Raw genomic sequence first — 6,000 nt, 5'->3', positions numbered from 1 at the left:
GGGGACTAGTGTATTTTTTGAAATAATTCAAGAAAAGGCTAGGAAAACAACAGATAGGGAACCTGCCACCTGGGTGACTGCCCTAAAAGCAGATCAGTATTGACTCGACATAAAATGCAGAGTAGCACAAGCAAAGAAGGCCTTTCTTAAGAAAAAAAAATTGCTCTTACGGAAGATTGCTTAAGGTGAGATGGATAGATGAATCACGAATGAAGAGATACTAAATCGAATTGGTGAGAGAAAATCGATTTGGTTAAACTTGACGGGAAGAAGGGATAGATGTAGGATGCAGCAGTTATGTAGAAATGAAAAGGTTAGCACAGGATAAGGTGGCATGGAAGCTGCATCAAACCAGTCTATGGACTGATAACTCAAACAACAACAAAGCTCTGGATTATTATTTTTGCATTCCGGATTATCACCTCGTTCTTCATTTACTTCTGTTAGCAAATATTCGCGAGTTGCATTGTTAACTTGCGATTCCTCTTCATTAGAAGAGAGGCAGATCCAAATTCTACTGCCCCCTACTCATTCTTAAATAATCAGAATGAAAATGTGGTGCAAATAAACCTCTATGTTCATTTATGCAATAATAGAAGCAATAAAGTTCAGGTTACTTGTTTAATATAGCTTACATACCTCGGAAGATTCCCCCGAATTGTAAAGAACGTCCTTCAAAATATTCACAAAAGCAGACTTGTTTGAACAGTTAACACTCACTGTCACTTAGGGTTGCCATACGTCAGCTTTTATGCGGGCATGTCCATATTTTCGACATTTAATGTTGCGTCCACGTACAAGTTTACGATTTCTGCCAATGTCCGAATTTCTATCTTTGGGAAGTAAGATCTTTTGATTTTTGTTTTCATCTCGTATCGTCAACAACAAGTTATAAATTTTTAATATGGATTATTGAATTACACAATTTGTTATTTGCTTACAATCGATCTGTTATGCTAGCAAACGGAATTATCTATTTACATTGCTTACAATCAATGTATCGATCTTTTTAACTAGCTTCGAGATAGCTGCGGTAGTTCTCCTTCCTCCTTCCGGTGTTCACCTAACAGTTTACGTTTGTGCGATGCACATGCAGAGTCGAGGGAATTAGTGTATTCATCCAGCTTCATCTTCATTAAAATACAAAAATGTAATTTTAGAGATGTGAATTGAAAAATCTATTTTAAATATGTGTGTCACTATAAGAAGAATAGCATTGACAAAACAGGCATTTATGACTAAGAAAGACATTTTAACCAGCACACACATGAATATGGCTGTCAGAAAATCCTTTGAAAAATCATTTATAAGGAGTACACTGAAGTATATGCCTTTGCTGGCAGGACCTAGTGTTTACAGTGCACTATGTCTTCTGGTGTGGGCTAGAGCAATTTTGTTACTCTCATAGATCTGTCTCTGTCTTATCCTTGGCTTTGACAATATGAAAGTGACTGAGGTATGGGCGATGCTAGTAATGCCAATCCTTATGCAGCCAGACCCTGCTATGAATGGCGTGAAAATGTTGCTCATAGGGTTGGTTGGTGCATGCATTTCAGTGGGCTTGGCAAACTGATATGTAATAGAAACTCTGGCTCGGTGAGGAAAGCAACGGGAAACTACCTCACTCCTCATTTTCCCTAGTACGCCTCTTCAGTGATGCCTAGGCCATCTATGACAGCTGATGGCACAGCTGTTGAGGATCCCACCAGCGGCATCGCTGACGGACTGAACATACATATAGTCCTCTCCGTGTAAGGACGTACCCTAAGGGTGCAACCTTTACCCTTTCTCCCCTGTAATATTAAGGTATCGATATATGGTTACTTTTCTTGCTGTTGGGTCTTTTTCAGTGTCGGTAACCATACAGTTTAGGGACCCTACTTGCCGATACGACGTCTTACATTTACCGTTAATCTGGCACGTTGGCAACGTTCAATCACTGTTCTAGCGTGAATTGCGTCTTGCCACCGCATTGCCGTTAAAGTCACTAGTGATACATTTGCGAGAATATTTAAAGCATATTTTCTTTTTCTGTGTGATTGTAAATCTATTTGGCTAATACCAGGTAAGTAAAATTGTGGCATGTTCGGATAATGCATTTAATAACATAGTTTGTGTGAAATGATGAAAGTGTTCAAATACGCCAGTGTCATGTCTAGATCTACCGGTACATGAAATACGAGTAACTCTTGCGGGACGAAATTTTGGCAGTAGAACTTATAACATTATTATTTTCAAATCCGCAGTGAACTTGAAAGCTGACCTAATTTCCGTTTACGGAGCTTGGCACATTAGTATACCTATATGTTTCCTGATAAGCTTGAAGATATAACCAGCCTGCAGGCTGAAAATATGCCCAATAATCTCTCTCCTTACTGGTTACCGGTACCGTATTGAAGAGAGAAGGAAATGTTCGCGCAAAAGAAAGGTAAGTCATTGGATGTCTGGAACTTTCGAAAATCACACTGCAAAGACTTATTAAATAAATTACATCGTTTAACACGCCCCTCTTTTCAAGAATATGGTTAAAGTTCGCCTACTGTATATCAAAATAAAGACAGATATATGTGACATTAATTTGAGTGTGCAAGTGTGTTTATTTCCTTAATTGAGCTCATTGAGCGTGGAAATCGACTTAATTATGAATATCTTGATTTATTTTATCTTAACTTTTATCATTTACTAGGGTAGGGAAACATTCATTATCGGTGTTTACATTGAGGTTAGTTTGTTATGGTTATGTCTGGTGATTTTAATATGTAACCAGGCAGGTTGGCAGCAGTGATCAGCCATTACAAAAAAGAGAAAAGAAGAGCATCGGGCGGCGATATTTCTATACATTCGTACACTGAAGTATGGAAGTGAGAGTTGGACTCTGGGTAAATTAGAAAGGAATCGACTAGAAGCGCTGAAATGTGGATATAGCGGAAAATGACCAGAACGAGCTGGATTGAAAGAAAAACCAACCCGGAAGTCTTAAGGGAAGTTAAAGAAGACAGAATATTATTAGAGGAAATGGAAAACAGGAAATTAAAGTTTATTGAACATGTCATCAGTCACAACACTTTCATCACTAGCATTCTTGAAGGGAAATTACTGGGAAAGAAAGGAATAGGAAGACCTAGGATGAAGTATCTGGACGACATCAAGAAGAGGTTAGGTTGTGTCAATTACATGGAACTGAAACGAACACCCAATGAAAGAAGAGAGTGGTTGCATCGAACAAGGCATTAGCTTTTGTAATATTGATTGTCAATAAAAGGAACTGTTAAAAATATTCAGTCCGGTGAGAAATACCCATGGGATATGGGCTCTAAATTGTAAGTATGTGCGATGTGCGTGATATTTTTATTTTGTTTGTTTCTTTTGTAAATATAGCTATTTGACAACATAAAATTGAAGAAATAATGTTTCATTCGGGATTCGGTGGTCCTTAGAGTGTGTTGATCAGTCCCTTTGAGGGCGTCCTTACGTTGGGGTTTCAGAATATGATAACTCTACGCCTCACTCATAAACCTCATAAGCAATAATAACTAAACTTGGCGGTAAATTTTGCATTATTAAGCCAGAAAAGTAGTAAGTGTATCCTAAGCCAGTTTTACTGTACCTATTGCAAATACCACCATGTTGGCTAAGGATTTAGTGCTTACCCCCGAGCATGCTTGGTTACAGAGGTCACACCCGTAGATACCCGGGGATTTATATTACAAATTAAGACATTTGTAATGCGGATACGGCTTCTATACCTTAGTAATAGATTTTTTTTTTCTAGTTGCTTTACGTCGCACCGACACAGGTAGGTCTTATGGCGACGATGGGACAGGGAAGGGCTGGGAGTGGGAAGGAAGCGGCCGTGGCCTTAATTAAGGTACAGCCCCATCATTTGCCTGGTGTGAAAATGGGAAACCACGGAAAACCATTTTCAGGGCTGCGGACAGTGGGGTTCGAACCTACTACCTCCCGAATACTGGATACTGGCTGCACTTAAGCGACTGCAGCTATCGAGCTCGGTGTAATAGATGAAAATAGGAGGAATGACTAGGGGCTATAACTACTACTAAAATGTTTTTATTCCTTCCCTGAAGGGGAGGGGCGGGCCATAGACGTTGACGCCGTCTCCTAGGCCGCGAGATTTGTTACGGCGAAGGAGATGTTCGGAGAAGATGAGGGGGTTAGCGGTCGTGGCCTATACTAGGAACTGTCCCGGCATTCGCGTCAGTGCAGGTGAATGGAAAACCACGGAAAACCATTCTCAGGACAGCCGACGGTTGGGACCTGGCGTGAGGTCCAGCCTTTTCCCGTCTGGCGAATACACGGTAGAGCCGTGGCCACCACGAGGCCATAACCATTTTTTAAAATTGCATTTACCCCTTTGTACTTAGTAGGAAAATATTAATCCGTAAATATCCGGGAGTCCGCCTCTGTGGTGTAGTGGTTAGCGTGATTAGCTGCCACCCCCGGAGGTCCGGGTTCGATTCCCGGCTCTGCCACGAAAATTTGAAAAGTGGTACGAGGGCTGGAACGGGGTCCACTCAGCCTCGGGAGGTCAACTGAGTAGAGGTGGGTTCGATTCCCACCTCAGCCATCCTCGAAGTGGTTTTCCGTGGTTTCCCACTTCTCCTCCAGGCGAATGCCGGGATGGTACCTAACTTAAGGCCACGGCCGCTTCCTTCCCTCTTCCTTGTCTATCCCTTCCAATCTTCCCATCCTTCCACAAGGCCCCTGTTCAGCATAGCAGGTGAGGCCGCCTGGGCGAGGTACTGGTCATTCTCCCCAGTTGTATCCCCCGACCAAGAGTCTGAAGCTCCAGGACACTGCCCTTGCGGCGGTAGAGGTGGGATCCCTCGCTGAGGGAAAAAGCCGAACCTGGAGGGTAAACAGATGATGATGATGATGATGATGATGATGATGATGATGATGATGATGATGAAATGAAGACTGACTGTAGTTTACCTGCGTCTTGCCGCCGCTGTTGCTGAGGTCTCGTCCAGCAGATCTGAAGACTGGAGACGAGAACCAGAAAACAAAGAAGGCACGCGTTCTGCTGCCACATCTTGACTGTCTTCACCTGTAACACATTCACCATAGTACTGTCACAGTGTTGTTTGCTAGGAATGAGGAAGATCACGTCACATAAATAATTATAGGGCTTATGGCTATAGAAAGTGAACTTTCAATTCTCCCCATGATCACTGTTATTTCCATGAAGAGGGAGCATCTACTCCACCTCCGTTTGCTCACTCGAGCAAGAACACTGTCACTTTTAACATTACGCCATCAATGAATATCCGTAGTTTCACTGCTAAGAAGACTTTCATTCCTTTTTTTTTTTTAAAGTAGATTTTTAGAATTTTAGTGTAGCCTACCTTGTATGACGTCAAAATACGAGCGATTTCTGAGGACACATTTGGTGTTTGCCCGACAAAATGAATTTACAACTCAGCTGTAGTTCGATTCCCGACTGGATCATGGATTTTTGACCACGTTTGGCTAATTGTTCCAGCTCGAGATATATTTTTAATACACATCTTCATTTACATGCAGTACGGTTCAGGGCTAAGTGGTTAGCATGCTAGCCTTTGGTCCAAAAGTTACCTACCGGGATCGATTCCCGACCGGGTCGGAGATTTTAACTTTCATTATTTACTTCGGGGTTTTGTCTTCGACATTAGAATTAATTTTAGACTGGGCCCCATTCTTACAGACGCGCAGGTAGCCCATAAGGCGTCAGGTCAAAAAACCTGCACCAGGCCTCGCCGGAGGCCATACGCCATTATTGCCATTATTATTATTATTATTATTATTATTGTCCGTCTCATTGGCTGAATGGTCAGCGTTGAAGCCTTCGGTTCAGAGGGTCGCCGCTTCGATTCCCGGTTGGGTCGGGGATTTTAATCGCCTTTGATTAATTCTTCTGGCCCGGGGACTGGGTGCTTGTGTCAGTCCCAACACTTTCCTCTTCATATTCAGACAACACACCACACTACCAACCAACACAGA

This window comes from Anabrus simplex, chromosome 11, assembly GCF_040414725.1.
Source record: "Anabrus simplex isolate iqAnaSimp1 chromosome 11, ASM4041472v1, whole genome shotgun sequence".
In the NCBI taxonomy this organism is placed as follows: Eukaryota; Metazoa; Arthropoda; class Insecta; order Orthoptera; family Tettigoniidae; genus Anabrus; species Anabrus simplex.
This window is presented reverse-complemented; position numbering follows the sequence as displayed.